This window comes from Melanaphis sacchari, unplaced genomic scaffold, assembly GCF_002803265.2.
Source record: "Melanaphis sacchari strain LSU unplaced genomic scaffold, SCAv2.0 Contig195_pilon_pilon, whole genome shotgun sequence".
Classification (NCBI taxonomy): Eukaryota; Metazoa; Arthropoda; class Insecta; order Hemiptera; family Aphididae; genus Melanaphis; species Melanaphis sacchari.
Genome location: NW_020270953.1, coordinates 204,933 through 228,909, shown reverse-complemented (window position 1 = coordinate 228,909; position 23,977 = coordinate 204,933). Strand labels below are relative to the sequence as shown.

Here is a 23,977-nt window from a genome sequence, read left to right as displayed (position 1 = left end):
GTCTTTTTTCATATACCTACCCTTTTAATCGGAATTTAATTAGATCCACCACTGTTTACACATCTAGAAAATTACTATATTTTTTGCTATATCATTGACTATCTTTATCATATTAAACCTCACGTCCCATGATTAACAAGCTCATATTCGCTTATTACGATCTTCAAGGGACCAAGAGAATCTGATTATTATAATCGAACTTCGTTATATCCAGATTATAAAATGTAACAACACATAAGATATAAAACCAACCAAATACATTGCTTGGAATTGTTTTACCCGGAATATCGTTGTAAACGGCATAGTTATAAGTGAATTCGACTGTATAACGTTTATGGTACCTATCTTTAAATTTGAGCTGAGTTATAAAATGAAATAATTTGTCCTTAAAAATTCTATTTTTTAATATTTTACACTAAAATTTGAAAAATCTTTACATTTAAATGTTATTTAAAAAAACGTACTTGTATGAATTCATTTATAAACATCAATATATTTTTTGTTTATATTTAATACTACTAAATAACAGTGATATTTTTTTAATATATCCCATAATCAGAAGTTACATTTAGGTTATTTAGTTACGAATAAATGGCTAAAACATTTAAATTTGTTAAAAATAATTTTTTATTCTTGTAACGTATTCCTTATTCCAAATATTTGTATGGTTAAATATATTTTAATTCGCACATTCTGAATACTTGCTCTATTTATTTGAAAAGATATATTATTCAAAATACGAATAGAAGTAGTATTCCTAATCTTTATTAGAATATCCTATTACAATATACTTATATACTTCGTACCTTTAACATTTCGCATTATGACCCGTGTAGTCTCTTACAAATGTATATGGACAACATAGCAAATTTCCGTTCATCCGAACCGATTTTATGTAGTTAGCTTTATTATTATTACTTATTAGAGTGTAAATTAAATAATTTTCAAACTTAAAGATAAGAATATTATCCTTGTCTGTTTGTCGTTTGTCGTTTGTTTATGTTATTATTTAATTTCTAAGCAAGTCATAACTCATAACCAGTTTTATATTTTAATTATATTTTACAAGATATTTTACATACAGATAAGTCACTTAAAAATCAAAATAACATAGACACATACAATACATCTAACACACGAATACAGAGAAAAATTGTTTTGTCTTAAAGTCTAACACAAGGTCAATATTAAAGCTATAGCACAAATGCTTCAACTGAACTCAAATATGCTGTAATATATAATGTACGTTTGTAAGACGGAGTGACAGTACAATAATGCTGGAATGACGTTCTATTAAATGCTATAAAATCTATTTAAAAATAATTACCGTGCTCTCCACCCTATATAATATTATGCAACACACGGTATATAATAATAATATACGAGATGTATACATCATATACGATTTCCGCGCGGCAACGTCGGGATTCAGTGTACGCGCGCGCGCTTTCCGCGGCAGAATATCTTCAAAACATACATAATATTATACGCCATGTGTATACGCGTACTTACGCGTTACATGTTATACACATATTATTATATGTCATATATATAGCTGAATATATCGTATAACATCTGCGCGGGTAAACGATTGCGAACAAACAAACTTTGATGACTTTACGCAAAGTTGGCCCCGCGTCTATTCCATAGTACATATCAACAGGAAAACTCATTTGAACTAAAACTATCTTTACAAAAGGACTCGCTCACGCTCGATCGTCGTCGGATCATGTACAAAATTCGCATACTACTATTATTCATAATATAATATTTTTTGATAAAGTTCCCGTTAAAAATAAAATGAATGGTTGCGAAGAGGGTGACGGTGGCGGTGGTGGTAGTGTCGGTGTCGGAAACGTTTAGGATCTATACGCATATTATATGCACGCGCACTTATTCCATTTAAAGAGAAAATAAAAATAATAATAATGAAATACAAACAACCATTACTCATACGATCGAAAAGCAGTGATTGCATAGCATATATTATGTAATGGATGATGCATGCACGCGTTTAAATCTAACGTTTATTATATAAGACGCTGACAGGAATAGTGTTACTACTCATGCTACCCATATCTTAAATGCGCATCATAATAATATGTTGTAAAATACAATGTAATTTTCCTCTTGGCTTTAGTCTCCAAACATAAATACATAACTTACCAATCACTGTAAACACAACACAAACAGTATAGTTACCCGAAACCACTTACGGAAATATTGTTCCATCACTAATGCACAAATATATACGGATAAGTTTTCATAGTAATCATAGAATAACCCAGAAAATTAAATAAATAAATTTTACTTTTATCCATTACGACTAGTATTTATACAACTGCGGCATACGCCATTTACAAAGCTTTAAAAATCGTTACATTCTCAAACTCAGTCTTTTCTATATTCATAAGTGATTTTTTTGAACGTTATAAAGTCAATTAAAAATTACTCAAAAAATTACTTAGTATAATATATTCAAGAACTTTAATTCATAAAAGAATTACATTCGTGTGCGTCCTACCTCATATCGAGCTACTTAAAAATTAAAAATCAGACTTAATTACAAACGAACCTAAGGTGGGTAATCACAACATTCCTTAAAAGTTAAAAATATACCTAACTAGTAAACACTATCTCTGAACAAAGAAAGCATGGCAAACAAATATTATTTAAAATACCATTTACAAAAATTAAAAAATAAATATTTTCCAAAAATAGAAATTTCCCCTTATTTACAAAGAAAAGATGAAGTAATAAAAAATCACCTGAGCGAGAATAGGACATATACCAATCTAACCCACTCATTCTTCATCATCAAAAAATAATCGGTTCTAAATGTGACACATGCAATCTTGTTAATTGTTTCAACATATTGATTATCTATCACAACTATTAAAAATATTAAATCTATACACAGTTCCAGGTAACCATAAAAATATGAAATATTTAGCAATTTAGTTATATTAATCATTTAATATTTTTTTATTTAGTTATAGTAATCTAATTTAAAACCATAATTGAATGTCGTCAAATTGTGTTTCCTATTATAATAGATAATTACTACTGTTACTCTAAGTCTATTATAATATTACATAATATATATACAAAAAATATAACAGTAAACGATTATAATTTTGTGTATTATTCCAATAATATATATATATATATATATATATATATATAACACAACTATTATTATACACTGTGTCAAATAATTTTAGCTCAAGTTGTATAGTAAATTTATTTATAAAATTCAATTCAATTTCGTTGTAAAAATTTCATGAATCAGATATCGTTGAGAATTTAATAATATATAAATACCCGATTCACTATGAGTTTTTACTTCTTATGGTGAAAATAAGAGGCTATAAACTAAAATATTGTAATATCTGTGAATTTGAAGTATGAATTGATTGTATAAAAGTAATTTCAAAAAACCGAAAATTCAATTCGATTATTATTAATGGGACCATCAAAACAAACGTATGTTTTTCAAAATTAATCTACGCCAAAAGCAATTGCAGTAAAAAAAAATTTAGTACCTACATAAAAAAAATGCAAAAATGTATGTAGTTTTTTTTATAGTAACAAAATTTAGGTTTTGAAAATAATGTCAGTCATATGATGCTCTTAAGCCGCAATGCAGGAATCTAGGCACTCCTAAAATAAGACCATCGCATTGATCAGCATCAATCCCAAAACTTCTCTCACAACTTCAATTCATCAAATGTTCTTGGCTTGTGCTGATAAAATTTTGATTTTAAGTGACCCCATAAGAAAAAATCATATATAGTCAGGTCATGGTAGCGAGAAAGCCATAGAATGTCTATAAAGCGTGAAATGGATATTTATTCAAGAATTTTTTTGAAAAGAACTTCCATTGAAACACAAGCTATGTGTTAATTTTCCCCATCTTGTTGAGACCACATTTTTCTGACACAGACACATCTGAGCTTCAAAACTTAGTAAAAAAAATTGGGTCAGCATTTCGATGTTACGCTCTGAATTTACAGTAATCGTTTGCCTGTTGTCCTCGAAAAAATAAAGGCCAATAATTTAATTACGTTATTTTTATAACCTAAATTATGTTACTGTAAAAAACTGCATATTTTTCTGCATTTTTTGATGCAATAATAACATTTTTTTTAAAAATTAAAATAACTTTTGGCGTAGCATCACTTTGAAAAACGTGCATTTGGTCTGACGGACCTTGTTTAATGTACTTGTTATAATTAATGTTTGGTGATGCATAGCTAAATACTTAGGTATGTCAGCAACTCTGTGATACGCATGTCATGACGTCAGCCGACAGGAAATTTTATCACTTTTTTCACAGTTGTAACTAGTTTCAAGATTTGGCCGATAAAAATCCTTGCCGGCTGACGTCATATTATCATATAATAAATTAAAATTTGTTTATTATTCTATGAATGCGCTTTTTAGAACGAACTTTTGTATTATTGCTGATATACCTGAGTATTTAGCCACGTGGTGATCTATTATATATTTAAACTTTAAGTTATAATCACAATAATGTATTAGTATACTTATAATAAATAACAATAATGATGGTAAGATTTTACATTATATTAATGTCGTACTTTTTTTTTTAGTATAATGTGATCGGTTTATTATTGTTGTATAATAATGAGCAAATATACAAACGAATATACTTTATCAATAAATAATTCTATGTCACGTTGACATTTTATCGCTTCGATATTTCGATATTATGATAATTGAGACCCACCATCGAACTCTGGCTTTACGCTTTTGCAGAGAACAAACGAACAGAGTGAAGTACGTCGTCGATACGACCACTCCCCCCACAACACTCATCGCCCACACTTTAGATCACACCAGCGGCTGCACAGCCTGTTGCGCCTAGCAGGGGATAATAATATAATAAAATGAATCGACAACGAAAATCAAACAATAAACCATACAGATTAACACAAAAACTATATATGATGACGCTTATACAAACTAACTCTGTGCGATTTGGTAGATTATAATATTATTATTTATTTTATAGATTTATAATATTATAAGGGTAAAATAAGATTAAATTATTGTATGAATGAGTATATAAAGTATATAACGTAGGCTGCGTATTCTATGCTTTAACCTCTTTTCTGTTATTTTTAAAATAAAATAAATAAATATTATTTTGGTCAAAGTTTGTTTTACATTATTATAAATATAATTTTTATTTTATATATTTCTGCGTTTTCGAGGTTTTAAATTTATTTTTTAGTAAATCGTGATTAATATTTGAAAAAAGTTTTATTTATTTTGAAACGTAGTTGATTAAAACCATAAAAACTTGGCTTTTACTTCCGAGATCAAAATATAGTCAAATTGTTGTTAAAAATAAATAATCAAATGATATATTTTAAACTGTAATTCTTATATTTTATTCGTTTATTTTATTATGGTCACACACTATCAGTAGTATTATTATGTAAAAGTGTTTTCTATGCTAAACCAAAGTTAACAAAAATAGAATCTATAACAATTACCTACACATATTATAATATGTATTTATTTCATTTTGTAGATACAATTAATGAACTAATTTCTTACAAATTATCGAATACATATTTTTATGGTTGTCGGTTTGTGACGTTAGTAGTATTTTTATATGATACCTAGTAAGTATAATTTATCGTTTTCGTGCAAACTTTGACCACATTAATACAAATATTTTCTATTATTATGCTTGATATTTTATTTATGTTATAATCCTATGTAATAGTTTGCGTAACCAAATGGTATGTACATGACAAATTATGATTGATTCGTGTTGAACGTGATAATATCTATCATCGAAATGGAAAAAATGAATCCGATAAAATGTTTCACAAACGTCGATTTAAATTAATTTTCATACACAGCATGACGAATACAAAAAAGAACTACAGAATATGAATTGATCTGTACATTAACATAGTTACCTATCTATACATGAATTGGAAATTCGTTATTCTTATTTTCAATATTTTCAAAAAGTGATTCGAGTTTCACGTGCACATCTTGTCTTATGTATATATAGATGGCAGATGAATTATATAAAGAGCGTCAATCGTGGTAAAAAAATCATGATTTTTACATCGCTTGAAAGTTGTAACTAACTTAATTTGAATATTTAATTATAAAACTAAATAATTTTAGGATATCATAAAAATATATTCTTATGAGTTATTCTCGATAATTTTTAATGCTGGTATTCAATACTGACTTTGCTCACATATTATTAGTTTGAAAGTTATGATAAAAAACGGAAGCTAGTTTAAGCTAATTGTGTTTCATTAATTGTATCATTGAAAAACATTTATATCAAGACTAATGTAAATTTGTGAATAAACATATTATTTCCTTTCTGTACATTTGGATACTCCCATCCATATCATTAAAGTTGAATTTTTAAAAAAATCTTTCTTAAACAAAGAGCGTAGAATATAAAATCAACACTCTCCTATAAATTATAAAATTTTTATCTATACAGTTGATTTTCAATCATATGAGAGTGATTATTTAGCTCATATCTTTAAAGGTTGTTGGCTTAGAAAAAAAAAGTAGCCTAAATCCTTACTCGGAGTTCAAGTTATTTATTTTTTTTTTTTAACTAAAATTGCATCAAAAATGATTCAGCTATTTAGGTATGAAAATGTAAAAAAAAACCTAATAAACGTCAAACGCACAGAGTTATACTTTAAAATTCATAATTTAATAGTACACGTTATTGATGTCAGAAAACATTGAACATAATTTATACTAAATAATATAATAACAATTATTATGCAATATCACAGTACCTATTTAGAGCTTTTAATACATTATTTACAAGCACGTTTTGAAGTTTAATAATACCAAAATATTTATTAAACAAAGTATATATTATAATAAAGATAATATTGTGATTTTAGTTTTATTTTTTAGATATGCGTTATACTGTAAATAATAAAAATAATAATTTCGTTTTAGTCGTGTGCCATGATATATTTAGAAGTTTTTTTATGAAATCAATATTCTATAGAAATCATGATTATCTAGAATAAATATAAAAAACCGACCCGTTGAACAACAGAAATGACAAGAGCGACAGGAAAAAATTTATTATAATCTCATAATATATAACAGGACACGACAATCATTTTCATTTCTCAACACTATTGTATTTATAATTGTTTATTATGCGTTTGTTTAAATTATGATTTTTGAAATTTTCAAGTATACTTAAGGACCGTATATTTAAAGACTAACGATTTACTTTTTAGTAATTAACTATAAGACTAATAATTATAATTAATATTTAAAAATAATAATAACATTATTATGCAAGGTTTATAAAAAATATAGTGGTATAGCTATATATATTCATAAAATATCAAAAAGATGAAATATTAAAAAAAGATTTTTATCACTATTTTACATCAAAATAAAAATTAAATGTATTTACTCTATATGTAATTTGCTTATATTTTCCCATCTTCAATTCTAAATACTTAAACAGAAAAATAAATAAATAATATTTATTCTTATTATTGTTGTAGAGTTCTAATATATTAATATTTCGAATAAAATTGGTTTCTATGATTTAAAAATCTTCATAGAAAGACTTAAAAATATAGTCTTTAAATACACTTAAGTATACATCAAATTAAAATATTTGGAATAAATAATTCATAAGTAATTTCTTAAAAGATAAATTGGAGTGAGCATAATTATTTAATTCTTTTATAAATAATATACACGTAATTCACCTCATCTCATATTCTAATTGCTCCCAATAAATATGATATTGACATTCAAATTTCAATAAAATTAAGTTTCATAAACATTTCTTATATTGAAGAAATTGCCTAATTGAAATTGTATCTGCATATCTAAATCATTGTATTTTATGAATACGATATTTTATAAAAATCTGTAAGCAAACTCAACTGATAGCATTGTTAATCGTAACATTATATTGCATCTCTTTTACACTTATTTTTAAACACGATAGTGTTTTTACGTTAAAGTATATATGTTTATTTATCGCCTCTTTACTTTTGTTTTACTTTTAACTATTGTTTCTCTCTCTTTATTGATTATCCTAAAAGTGTACTTTAATAAAGATAGGAAAGCCGTATATAAATGTTTATTATGAATTATTTATGCACCTGTCGTTTACAATGCATTTAATTCGCAGATCAATCGCTCAAACTTATTAGAGTCCAACTACTCGATTGGAATAGGTATGTATAAAATTGTAAAGACACGTAAAAATTTGTGGTAGCAATTTCTAAACAGAACATATTTTATCTAGTTATGGTCGTAAAATATGTTGGAAATAATTTATCGAATGACGTGATAATACAACAATCATTAAAGCACATTTTATACGTTTGTATATAACGATATTACTCGAAGCTATTGCTAAATGAACGTTACTAAACACTACAAAAGTTTCCATAACAGGTAGGTGGTAGGTATATCAGCAACGTAAATAGTTCATATTTTTCAAAGTATAAACTAAAAATAAAATTCCACAGATATAATATACCTTTATGCTACAATTATGCATACCAAACGTTAAATAGATCAAACTCAAAGGATCAGTGATATAAAATATTTATTTGAGTATATTACGACTCTATTAAATCAATATATGTGAACCGTTTTCATACAAAAAAAAAGAATATTTTTGTTTTTAATATTATTTTATGTTATGCCACTACTGTTTTATGCTTATTTAAAAACGAAATGATTGAGATACAGATAGACGATGAAATAGATAGAGAAATAAAATAAATAGAGGCAAAGACAGAAATGTAATGGAATGAGGAAGTGTGACAGAAATATTCGCACGTGTTCGAGCTCATTTTTAGAAACGTTATTTCATTTTTATAGAACACCGAATACGACAATAGTAAAATTTAACGAATAGGAAACGTTTGCGTCTACCGTACTTCCGTTATTATTTATTCTCCCTTCATAGCCCTTTCAGCACTGAAGTTTAACACTGATTTCATCTTTCAATATTTGATAACAAATAAAAACAAAAAAAACTTTAATATTTATCAAAACTGCAACATACACTGAATTTATTTTATATTGTCATTGTGTGCATCGAGGTGTGCATGCTTAAAATGAAAATGAAAAGGATTGATGAATTGTTTAAAAATATTGTATATTAGTAAATCCTAATTCAATTATATCGGTATTTATGGTGTTATACTCGTACTATTAGATAGAACGGCCGCGGATTCGATCGAGAAAGTCCTTTTTCAACGAACAATCAGTGTAATTTGAATGACGTCACTAGGTATCTACCGATATCTTTATATTTTACTTCGGAATACTGAATAAAACTTGAAAGTGTTTTAGTGCTATAAAGGTTTCTATTATAGCCGACTGTCGTACCCAGTGGCGTGCGCAGGGGGCCTAACGGGCTGGAGCCCCCCTTGACCATAATACTACTATTTATTTTATAATTTTTAAAATTTTATCGAGTTTCAACTATCGTCAACTAGTAAGAAAGACGTAAATGCATGTACATCTTACTGGAATAAATTCATTTTTTCAAAAATATTTCATTTACAAACCAATTTTCCCAAAATGATTACTAATTATTTGGTAAAAGTATAAACTACTTGTATAAATAACCTTATATTACATTGCCAAGCCTTAGAGCCATATAAATTTATTATTTTATACATTTTGGACTAGAAATTAATTGAGGTTTTGTCAAAATGTGAACTTTAATGCTTTAAATTAAAAAATAATCGCCCTATATATCGTTAATATTTTTAAATAGCTATAATAAAACTTGTGAAGAATCTTGTATTATTTTTTTAAGTTTTTTAATCAAATCAATATTTTTTTTAATGACATTTTTAGAAAGAAAAAATTAAAATTAATAAAATACAATCTAAGCGATGATACAGTTTAACTTACGTTACAACATTTTTTAATAATTTTTAATTTAATTATGTATTTTGGATTTTCCGATTATTTTAAAAAGTACTGAGAACTTTTAATTTTGATATCCTAAAAGTACAAACTAGATCTAATTTGCTTCAAGTATTTTTTTTTTTTTTTTACCAGAAAATTTAAGTAGTTGAAGTTGTACAAACATTTTCAAATACCCACCTAAATGCGTTTGAAATTATTTGATTGGATAAAATAAAAATAAAATCGTAATTAATTTCCTAGCCCCTTCCATTAAAAATCATGCGTACACCACTTGTCGTAGCTCTGCTTTTTATTTTATATTTCATTACTTCTATTATTTTTATTATTATTACTATTTTACGCATAAAGTAACATTATAAGTGTACGTTAAACTGGAAAATGAATAAATTCATTGAGAGAAAAACACCTCTGTCCTGTGTACACAACGTGTCACTGAAGCCTGCAGGATATTTTGAAACATATTTATAAAATGTATACCTAGACGTGCTATAAAAAGCATCACTTGTAAAAAATGTACATAATACAAAAATAAAAAAAAATATAATAGCTACCTTTAAATATAAATAATGTACATTTGTACCTCAATTTTTCTATACAGAAAAATATGTGCATTTATTTTTTAATTACAGTTCAGTTTTTCGAGATTTTTATTGATCAGATACCATAATACAGAAATATTATTCATAAGTTAAAGTCTTAGCTCCTTCCAATCAAAAAGAAAAATTTCTTAAAAAGCCTAGAAAAATAATTTTAATTTTCCTTTTTATATATTTTTGGTGGAAAGTACTCAGAATATTTTAGTAAAGTTGTATATGATTTGACTGAAAGAAATCTATCAGTTTCCATAAATTGCTGTCGTGAAATTACCGCCTGCTATAATTTTAAAAATATACTGTAGAAAATAAGTAAGCCGTTTAGAAAGATAGAGAACACTATATAATAATAATTTTACCTGTCTCGTTAACCATAAAATAATTTACTGACAATTTTTTTAAGTAATGATAAAATTGCTAAATTAATAAAAATATATTGTATCCAATTTATGGCTAGTGCCTATATGTAGGTATAAAAATAAAGTTTTATTTAATTTATATATTTTTTTAAATTACCTTAATTTATGTCATGACGATACCCAGTATTTGTATTTTGCTTTTTTCTGTGCAATCAATTTTTCAACACTCTTGTAGATTTTTCGAGAACAATATTATATATAAACTCCACCGTACAACTTGATAGACTAATCTGTCTTAAAAAAATCATTGTTATATAACTTGATAATTAATTTAAACCGTAACTTCTTTTTTTATAACAATCTTTCCCCGCGAATAGGGACATCGTTTTTACGCGAAATAGTATTATCGAGTTTTTTCAGCAATTTTATTCAACTTAGTGTTTCCAATTCACTCATGTATATATTTATATAGCCGGAAAATTTTTGTTTGCCCAAATTTAAAAGTCGTAGAAGGAAAAAAATAACACATTAACTACGATAAATGTATAACCACGAGAAAAACTGTTGAGAGATTGTACTGCTATTTCAACAAAAACATATAATATTATTTCTGTTTGAATTTTTTTAAATTTTGTCCAAAATTCATACCGCGGTTTACACACACATCTATTGTTACACAAAATCACTTACTCACTGACGATAACGAACGCGACGTCGAACTGTCGAAGACTAAACCGTGCCACCGTGAACTGTGGTAGATCGACGAGGGATTTTGTTAAAACGTATGATCGTATATATATATATATATAATATATTATATAGTAACTACTCAGAATCCGCCATATTTAATTAGGTAATATTTAAAAGTAGATAATAATCATGCGTTTCCTGGAACTAAAATAATTGCAGAACTCAGATTTTTTGGCAAACCTGTATACATACAAAATAAATAGTCTGTGGGGTACCACTGTACCAGTTATACATATTATTATGTATATTAATATTAAACATTTTCAATCGATTAATTGGAATTTTATGCCATACATGCGCCCAATAATATTATTTTATTTCATTACCGAGAATTTCATAATACGTATATACTAATATATAATATTCAACGATTCTTAGTTTATAAAATGCATATTATTCTGTATAATATCAGTTCGATAGTTTTCAAGGTTATTGTTGGCCTACTGCAGTGTCACTCAACAGACTTTAGCATAATATTGTTATTTTAAACATTTAATCATTTTAGTAGAAATAATATATTATATTATGTATAATCCTATCATCCACGTTTTATTTAGAAACATATCAAAATGTGAACACTGTTTTGATACTTGTAAAACGAAGGCTAAGTATTAAAAATCAAGCACTTTGAACTTGGCGGTTTTTCTTGAATAATTAATTAATCTTTTGAGTAGGTATCATTGGTAAAAATTTTGCGGAGCAAAAAAGTCACTTTCAAAATAATTGCGTATAAATGTATATTATTTAAATAATTATTAAATGTACTACCGCGATGTGTGCAATTTAATACTTATATTTAATTTATGTTTTGAACAGCTTATGGTAATAAAAAAAAACCATTGCCATAAAAATTACAAAAACATTCTTTTGAAAAAAAAATGCAAAACAATCATCGCCCCCGGGTGGGCTTGAACCACCAACCTTTCGGTTAACAGCCGAACGCGCTAACCAATTGCGCCACGGAGGCCTACCAATTTAGAAAAAAAATTTAATTCTAAAACCAAATGTGTAGCGTCTTACATTCTTTAATATTAAATATCTATAATTAATTACGAATTACGATCATCTCAACAATACACCTTCCAGGGTCCAGTTCACTGAACCGAAAACTACGAACTATTGGGTAAATACATATTACAATAATAAAACCATTTAAGACTTCGATAAAAAAAAAAACCATGGCATAAATACCTACCACAATTATTCAACAATTTGTTATGAATAATTACGAATAAACCCACTGATTTCAGTGAGACTTTGATATATTATAATATTATGTATTAAATTGTAAATAATATGTAGTAGGTATGATAATAATTATAGTATAAGTTTTCAATATATTTCTCTTGTTCACAATCTCTCTTCCTCGCATGGCGAATGGTGACAAAACAAGATATTTAAAAATGAATAGCTACCATAATATTAAAGTTTAAAATAAATAAAATATAAATAATCACCAGCTGGTAGTAAACCTGTCTCCTATTAGTTGTATTTTAAATGTTTTATCTCAATTAACGTTTAATTTTTTTTTTTTTAAACTACTCAAGTTATAGGTACTTTATCTATAATTTGTCTGTTTTTGATCATATACATTTATAAATAAAAATATCTATCTAAAGCCATTAGCCTTAGAAAATGTAGTCATATACTACGTAATATGTATTTTTCGTAAAACTAACGCACAACAAACCTAGCAGCTTTTTAATCAAGCCAAAAAAATGATATCAACATTTATAAAAAAGAAAAACTAAAAAAAATATTCTCAAATATTAAAAATAAAACTCAAAATGATTGGAAATTTTTGAAAATTTTGATAAATGAAGCAATGATCATTAAATATCACATGAACATTTCAAGCGTCCAATGGTTATTCGTTTTCGAATTACACCGAAAAAAACAAAATCAATTTTATTTTAAATTAGATTTAGTGGATTTTCGAAAAAATGTTCGTTTTTTTTTTTATATAATTTTATAAACATTCTATAACACATTGTGTCTAAATTAAATACATGAAAATATTTTATTTTTGTTTACTTGAAAATATAATTTAAACGTTATAATTTATAAAATGTTTAGGTATAATAAGATTAAATAATAGAAATAAAAATTAGCTAACAGCTTTAATGCTATTTAATAATAAGTGCATAATATTAAAGTCATTTCACTCGTGAATTATTAAGATAACTGACTTAATTAGTAATCACGAACGACACAAACGTTGGATCTCGTCCTCAACAACCACAGTATTATTTGTGTTCTAAGCGAATTATTATTTCTTAAGTACTGCATAATCGTAATAATTAATAAATAATAATCCATAGAGTTATAGAACTGTGTGGAATAGAGTCAATAAAGGTAATAATATTAATATAAAGATGCTATGTACTCGTAGTATTATGGGACTTATCGTGGTCATTGACTAAAATTTCAATAAAATTGTTTTGTTGCGTTCTATTGTTATTATTAAATTTAGTACCTATTGGACAACTCATTGTCGATATTGGACACTAGCAGTGCACCTTATCTTATATTTATTTTTTGGATATTTACGAGTATATACGTCCCCAAAGGCGTCATTATCACAATAATGTGACCATATAAAATTTTTTTTATTTATAATAACTACTATACGTTCTTTAGTCGCGCGACGTACCATCCTTCTATTATATGAAATAGTATATTGTACTTGAAATAAAATAGTTTTTATCACTTTAATATTAAATTATTTACAGAACGTTTTAATATAAAATTTAATATACTAAGATATTGGCTTTTATTTATCTGACGATATAAAGTTAACATACATAAAATCATATTCTGTACTAGTAGTACTAGTATTATTAAGTACTAAACCCGTTATTATTCATACATACATACATAAATAATATTGAAAGTGTTTTGTATGGAAGTTACGTAGGTAATAATAATAATCAAAAAAATGAAATACATCAATGAAAATAGTGTTGTAATTGTTTTTACGCAAAAAAACGAGGTATAAAAAAAATGCAAAAATTGAAACGCCCCCGGGTGGGCTCGAACCACCAACCTTTCGGTTAACAGCCGAACGCGCTAGCCATTGCGCCACGGAGGCTAGTTGAAGAGTATAAGATTATAAAATGATTTAGGTAAATATCATTATAATATTTGGTTAACAAATTAAAAAATGTCATAATGCATTCATTTTTATTATTTAAAACATAATTTAGTTCGTTTACCTTTAAACTGCGTACTTATAGCTAGTAGTTATTAGAAATCATTATGAAGTGTACGTCGTGAATATAACATAATAACTGCATGTTACTCGCGTTCCCCAATATCGTTGATAAGAATTTGCAATATTACAACAATTAAGTTGCGTTCTAAATGCTCGGACGCAATTTACTTATGATATTTATTGACGGGTTATTTGCGTTCAAATGATAACTTTGGTTAGGTATCAATAATTTTGTGATTATATTCTAAATAATTATATCTCTGAAGATTCGCTTTCCCTCCTTAAATACGAATGTGAAATATGGAGTGTTTCACTAATCTTCGGCGAACCACTAACTCATGTGAATTCGAAATTTAATTCTTCATTTTATCACTCACACTCTAATATTTTCGTGTTCATCAAAATTAATACATATATAAATTCTTATGAACAGTTCGAATAAACAAAAAAAAAAAAAAAGTATAGTAGTGACCAAAAAGATAAAATAAAAATTATTGAAACTCAAATTGCCAAACTTAACAACAAAGAAATTAACAGCATGTTATTTAGGTATAACTAGTGTATGTCCTAAATTTTTACCTAATATTGATTTATAACAACATTTAAAGCTTTTTTTGATTCAATTTTTTTTAATTATATGACAATATACATACTTGTATTTTATTTTCGTATTATCTACATATCGTTCTAAAATTAGCGGTTTTGTAAAATATTTCGAACATTTTTTAATAATTATTAAATATAAAAATTTACGTTCCTATATCTATATGTTTTTTTCTTATGCCTAACTATAAAACTATATCGTTACGAAATTATAATTCGAGACGCGATTAGGTACACATCAATGTACCTATACAAGTAAGTTACATCCTAACCACTTGAATGCAACTTACCTCTGGTAATAATTAACAAGTATAACTTGCTATTATCAATTTGAGACGCAAGTAATATGCATTGAACATAATTATTTATAATATTTTGGTTGTGACACTATGAGTATATATATGTGTGTGTATATATTATATAACGTATTTTTTTAGGCGTTGTAGATAAAGATAATAAAAAGTGTACAAAAGGCTCCGGTTTAGGTGTAAAGTTCAGGTTTGGAATAGACGACAAATGAAATATTATTTCATGATTAATATTTATGTGATAATGTGATATAATGATATATATATATATTATATATTTAATGATGATTTATTATATTGTATGTATTATCTAATTCAATCACTCAGTAACAGTATTTTTTTAAATTTATTGTAAATTCATTCGTTATTACAAAAAAAAAAAAAAAAAAAAAATCGGATTTACTTTGAAGATTATTAGGTTTATTAGGTTTATTCTGAAAAATTTCACAAACATAACTGTTAACAGGTATAATAAACAACTTTGCCAGAAATTAATTTAATTTTCGAGTAGCTTATTATACTTTATGTGTTGTAGTACCTATAGTTAGAGGCATTTATTAGTTCTCATAACAATAAATAGGGATAAATAAAAGACAAGTGTCAACAGAACATTAGTTTTATATTAAATAGGTGATAGATATTTACTACGTAAGTATCTTTATGGACTTTTAGTGAATATAATTTCTTTGAAAAATGTTCAAATTATTTACTAAATAGCATATTACAATTGTTTTATTATTTTTATTTCTTTTTGAAATGTTCAAAAGAAAATTGGACTTTAACACTTTTGCATTGTTAGAATTTAAAAGCAAAAATTGTCTTATAGTTAATCATAAATCATTACTTAAGGTTACTATGCGTCTCGTTTAAAACAAGATAGTACTTTTTTTAGTATCTTGTCTCTTTGTCACTACAAGCAGAACGCATTTTAACTAGTTTTTAGTAAATATGTTTTAATCCTGGTATCCCGTATTATTATATTATATTTATTATAAATATGTGAAGATATTATAAAAGATTATAATTTATCATACTATTTAAGTATATAACTTAATATTTACCTACAATCTATCGCACGGAAGTTGTACATTTATATGTATTTCGTTCCTATCAATCGATTTATCTAAAAATTAGATTATTATTTACGAATTTGAATTTGTAACCTATTTTAGAGAAATTTTACTTAATAAGTTAATAGTGAGATAAATTTTCATATTGAGATTATTGTAACTTTAATTGTTGCACCACACAATATTGTAAGCACCACTTCAATCTCTCACCCTCACCAGGCACTACTAAAAGTCTTGCTCTCAAACAATTAAAGATCCAATCCTTTCCATCTCCCCCTTTCATTTATAATTCTAACAAACTTTCACTCAAAATCTCATCCTTTTATAATGATTTAAAAAATTGAACAAACTTAAATTTTTCTCTTAACCACAATCATTAACACCTACACTCTTTATTAAGTCAAGTTACATCTAACTTGAACAATATGACTTATCCAAATTTATTGAGTTTCAAAACGTTTTGAGTTTTTAAATTTTAAGTGATTTCATTGGACGCTTTCTACCAATATATCATGTTCTAAACTACACTTTAATATAACTTTTACTTTTGGTATTATATATGTACATAGATTGATGGGAGTTTGTAATTTGCACCATCGTAGTGCCCCAATTTTTTTCCAACCACATTTACATCAAAATTATATTAGTGATACATACTATATCGAGTAGTAATATCAATAGTTAGAACTATTAACTTTTAGAGATATTTGAATATTAACTATATCTTGTAAGATAAATTCATAGCTATTAATAAATTAGACTCAATAGATCCGAAAGACAATAATTATTTTTCGGAATGACTAACTACCCTCCACCTTAACCGATAAATCATATTGAAGTTTGACGTCCAATTCTTTATCGTAATCACATAACATCGTGTTATAACTCAGTATTATTACATTTACAAGTAATAAATATATACATATATATATATGTATATGTAAAGGTATAGCTTTTAAGGCAATATTTACGTACCACTCAAAATCTATAAACGGAATATTCTATGATTTTAACTTCTCATATCTCAATCAATTATACTCTAGAACTCTACTGTTGAAATTTGTAAAATTATTCTTTCGATACCTAATACCTATCTTATAATAATTGATTTTAATTATGGTTCAAATATCATTTCCTATTTCCTACTACCCGAGATGGTGCAAATTAAATATCTTTATTTTGGTGCAAATTACACATTTGTGTAAATATTTAGGGTTTGTTTTGGTGCAAATTGATCATATTCCATATTAAACATCTTATTAGTTGTGTAAACATTGATGATACCAATATTTGTATCGTTTTGTTTGGGTGTTGAGATATAAAAAAAAAACTTGTTTTAAATATAAAAGGTACAACGTCTGATCGTATTGGTAGTCTCGTCAACTAGAACCTTCATTTTATCAATAAAATGAAAAACATAACGAAATTTAAGAATCCGTGAGTATAAAATGTATATAATACCTTCCTACCTGTATTATCACTATTATACCACAGTAATGGCACGTAAGTTCGTGTGAGCTAATGTAATTGGATTTTTATTAGTTAAAACTCACTATTTTATTACGTTCAGCCGCTATATAGATTAGTAGGTATTTTTCCATAGTTCTATTGTTGTAGTTCGTTATATTATTGTATTATAGTATACATCAAAACTCTTCTATTCTCTCTATTATTGTCCACGGCCATAGTTTAAAATGTTACTAGTTGTTTATATATTAAGCCTATATATAGGTAGCTATAAATTATGGATTTATGTAATATGTATATGAAACGTTTTACGATATCATTTAATAAATATTCTGATAATACTGGTAATAGTGAATAATTTATAGTTTCGTGAACATTTTACCATAATATGTCGTGTTTTATGAACAAGAAGAATAAGTATGAGTTGTTTTTTTCAGGGTTTTGAATAGATATTTTTAAAAGTAAAATTATTGATAATAAAAATGACTATATTGCTTAATTAGGATGTTTTCAAAATAATAAGTCAAAATGTAGCATTAACATACAATAAAGCTATTGCCTGTTGCTCCACTTTTTAATATTCATAAAAAAATATCTAAGTAAATAAAATTATTTTATTGAAATAATTGAACATAATTTAATAAGTACTTAATGGTCGTCGACAACAATAATTTAACAATAATATGTAACGCATGACGTATATGTATATATATATATATATATACAATGTATATTATACATAAACGTATAGTATACTATACCTATGTAGGTATAGCTCAAGTGTAGTATTTGTCGATGAAAATTTTTATTTTATTTACTTTGTGTTCAATTTTAAAATTAACATGAAATATTTCAAACGTATCATCTTGAATTTTTTTAAATTTTTTTTACTGACATATAAATACGCTTGTTTTTTATAAATTCTAATTTTTAACTATTTTTGTTCGTGCACGCGCAGTAAAAAAAAAAAAATTCTTAAATAGGAACCACTGTTTTTGAGACTGGATTTAAATTGCTTATTTTTTTCTGAGAAACTTTGACCTTTTCAGTTTGTTGATATCTTTATAATTGAAATTTTTAGGGCGGTTTAAAGTTTTAAATTAGGTAATTCATGATTATCGTATTTTCAACGGTCTATTTTAATCACACATTTATAGGTATTATTATAAAAATGTATTTTTATTAAAACTACAAAGCATATTTATTATTATGTCGAATTTATAAAAAATCATCATTAGAGTTTAAACAAATAACATAGGTCAACTGTATATGCAGAAAAAAAACCACGAATCAAATTCAAGATAATGTGTCCGAAATATTTCCTGTTACTTTAAAAATTAAACGTACAAAATTATCAGAATTTATTTACAAACCCACTTTTTTTATAAATAGAATTAAATGGTCGAATAATAGAAAAATGGTTATGGGGCATAAAAAATGTACAAATATATGTGGAGCGACAGACTACGTGAGATATTTTAAATAATTTTCAATTCAAAAATGTGTTAAGAATACTAAAACGAATTATTTCAAATTAATTTTACTTCCATTGAATTAAAAATTACAAAACATGGTTTTCAAAATTGTATTGTGAACTGTAACCAAAATATAAAAACAGCTTTAATACGTCGCCAGGTAATAACTAGAAACTAAAATACTTTTAGGCTGTAGCATATTCATATTTGTATTGCACAACCACAAAAATAGTAGAGTAAAAAACTAATACGTGTTATGTTAAGACAAAGCTAATTTTATAATTTTATTTTGCGTAATATACATATATGCATATTTGAGTTTGTTTTTTGAATTTAGTACATTTGGTTTTTTCATTTTATACCTTTAGATACATATTTTAATTAATAATTTTATTAATATTTTCTTTATCGACATTTTTATTTCATTTAATTTACAACCAAAGTTGTTGAATCAAAATTTATTTTTACTTTATATCATGAAATATAGTTATTTTATGTTTAAGTACATATTTTTTCTTAGAAACACTTGAAAATCGCCGATTAAATTAATTTTCTGCGTATTAATTTTATTTATAAACAGATGATTGTTCACAGCATAAAATATGATTGATATAGTGTTGATACACGATCATATGGCTATTCCTAAATAATATTCATATTCTACATTCAGCATATACTCGACTAAAACGGATTCTTTTTTATTCGATTTTTATAGTCGAATATTTATTTATATACACCAAACACTCAAAGATGAATTTTTGTTATATATTAAATTTAAAAACTCTTATTTTTAATCGTTTATTAAAAACTCATATTTTTTAGATGTTAAGTAGGTACATATTTTATGATTTGTTAGAGATACAAGTTGTTTTGCCTTAATAACAATTAATAGCCAATAAGTATATTATTACATTACAAAAAATAAGAAATAGTGTAGTAATCGTAAAAATGTAACTGCAATTTATTTTGATTACCTGTAGCAGGATCATCACCAAAACGAGCACCCCTTGCTTTTATTAAAAAAAATCTTATTAAATATTCAAGGATTTTTTGCACATAAATTGTTTAACAGTACCTAGTATGGCACGGTCATAATAATGAATAATAAATATGTTATTTGTTTGTTCGTGTGATTTTTTCATATAATTTTTTTAAATAAAAATTAACGTTTTTAATCACATATTGTGGGTAAAATGGCAAATATTTAAAAAAAAATTTACACTAGGTTAGATTTTTTGGTATTTGCATTTTATTAGTATGTACATTTTTTTAAATATTTCATTTAAATGTAAAACAATATAATATTATTAAAGTTTGTTTTTTACAGTAGTGATTTGATATTAATAAATTGTTGATTTTCCATGTTCTTAATTAACACAATAAAATTAATTAATATTGGATGTCTAGTATAAATTAACAGAAATTTTACAAATTATATAATAAGTAAAATGCAATGTCCAACAGGTTAAAAAATACCATAAGTTCATAATTATAATAATATTATATTAAACTGTCTAAAAATGGAATTATTATTTTTACTATTCTCTTCGGTTTGTTGCACCTTCATTTGAAGTTCTCTTCATTCGAGGATATACTAAAGCTATTAAAATACACTAAATACTTATTTATTATTGTAAAAATATTTTATAGATTGTGTAATAAAAAACTGAATCTTAAAAAAATAACTGTACTCTCCAGAAAAAAGGAGGGAATTTCTTCTCGTAATTGCAAAAAAAAAAAAAAAAATTAGGTATATTATATTTTATCTTAGGGGTTTAAAATAAGGAGTATGAAATTTTTTCATTGATAATTAAGTCATACATGTATATTTTACAAGATCATATTATATTATGTCTATTCGAAGCAGCTAGTTTAATAATAGATATAATATAGGTAATCCAACTCTAAGCAATAATAATTATGGTATAATATTATAATAGTGAACATTTAATACTTGGAATGTCTTTTTTATAATAATATTATTAAATTATTAACAAAAAAATACGAAACTATAATTTTTTTTTTCCATATACACAGCAAAAATACGAACGATTTTACAAACCAAAGCTAATTCATTTGGACATTGCACTAGCTTAAAAACCATCCCAAGGGAGAATGTTAACCGGGTTAAATTGACCTAGGCATTCGCAGTATTTTCCTACTTACCTACCTACAGCACGCCGCATACGACACATGTTTCAGTATATAATATAATAGCTAAGTAGGTGTAGCGCAGTTTTTTCGAGGTCCCTTAGCCGCTGGGTGTTTTATTAATTCCGACCCTGTGATTACAATTTATTATATTACGACCGACAGTGAAACATTGAAGTGCACTTGTGTTACACTGAGAAACGTACAAAAACCAAAACAAAGGAAAAAATTAATTATTTACCTCTAATAGCGTTTTATTAGGCACGCTGTGTAATATTATTTGACGTATCACTATTGATACAATATATTTAATATGTAAACATTATTGGATTCAAATATAATGCATTGTCTTACATGCGTACACCTATAGTATACAACTATAAAATGGTTGTACAACATTATACGTAGTTCATTGAAATGGTGTTTTATTTGTAGTTTGTATAATGCAGTCAAGTCGCAATAAACAACGATGGCATACCTGTATATGTACCTGTACATATAAATATATATACGTATAAGCCGATGGTAGAGTAGGTATGAGGCCATTAAGCCGTTGCTTAAAATTAATATACTTGACATTGAAATATATCCCGAAAAAGTAAAGACGAAGAAACGGATATATGACAGAGCAATAAATTTCTTGTAAAAACCCAGAGTTAGTATATTTTGTTTTAATAATGATTTATTTAAACGTTGGTCATAAAAAAAAAAAAAAAATGAACTTTATGCCTTTGTATAGTAAAGTAAATTTAAAAAAAAAAATGCGTACATACGCAGTATTTTTCATAATAACGATTCCATAAATGATGAATAAACTTCAGTTTTGCTGTTTTGTCTGTATATAAGATATATAATATATACACTTTGTATTTATATACTTACCTATATATTATAGCGAAATATTTAAAAGTTTTAAATAAAAAAAACTACTAATATTAATTAAATTATATATAGTTAAATATAATATGAGAAGAAATTGTTAAGATATTTAGTATTAATTTTATATTATTTCTTAATTTTTACTGCATAACACATGCACATCTATTAAATTTGTTGTTATAAATAATTTTATCTCAGTTGTTCATGATAATACAATGTTAGTGATAATGTTGTATGGATTTCCATTCATAATATTCCTGTGAAGTGGATATGCAGTCCTGCTTGAATGTTAACTTAACTGCAGTTTTAGACTAAAGACTAAAAAACATAAAACACAAGTGGCAGAAAAAAAATAATAGATAAACCTAAAAACAAAATGTAGAAGCTTAGAACTGTAAGTATATTAATCGCAGGTAATATTTCTATGATATCATTGATTAGACACTTGATTACTACGCTTATTTGAAAAACTTTAAAAAATTAACTCAAATTATTATTATTTTTTAATAATAATTAATTTTTGATTATAAAATGTTTTACTTTATGCAATTCATGTATATATTTTGTATAGACCATAAAATAAAAAATACTCGTTTGCAGAGTACCTACTCAATTTTAAAATAATATTAAAATAATTTAACGTGCAATAACTGGTAGCTTTATGCATATAGGTATGCAGCGCCGAATTTACGCTTAAGCCCGTGAGGCCCACGGGCCTAGGGTGACAAATTTTGTTAGAAATGGAAAAGAAATTATATTAATATTTTATGCATTTATGTAACTGCGTAAATTAATATTATATAATATTTAAAAAACATAGAAGTAAATCCATGAATTTGAGAAATAAATACTACATTTTATTTTTTATTTTTTGGGGGAGGGGAGTGGTTAAGGCGGCATATTTAAAAGGGCTTAGGGCGGCAATTGTTCTAAATCCAGTACTGCCTATATAAATTTATATATACTTTGGTTGTTGTTATTACGGTTTTAGATAGTATGGTTGCATAACAAGGAAAATTGATTACCAAATGTTCTCCAACAAATATCTAAAACTATGGGGCACATCCAGTGGATTTATATAATAACTAACAAAAACGTATAATGATGATCATTTTTGGCGGCATTTTAATATCAAATACTTA

The 23,977-nt window shown here is 25.8% G+C and overlaps 1 protein-coding gene and 2 non-coding genes across 3 annotated transcripts in view; all 3 read right to left on the bottom strand.

Annotated features, from left to right (window-relative positions):
* The window catches only part of LOC112592811 (limbic system-associated membrane protein-like), a gene marked incomplete at its 3' end in the record, with an annotated part of 454,015 nt that overhangs the window by 341,847 nt on the left and 88,191 nt on the right, over positions 1-23,977 (bottom strand). The gene's annotated exons all lie outside the window — the stretch shown is intronic.
* Positions 12,562-12,635, bottom strand: Trnan-guu. The gene has a single exon. It is a non-coding gene; the product is annotated as a tRNA-Asn (tRNA).
* On the bottom strand, positions 14,687-14,759 carry Trnan-guu. The gene has a single exon. It is a non-coding gene; the product is annotated as a tRNA-Asn (tRNA).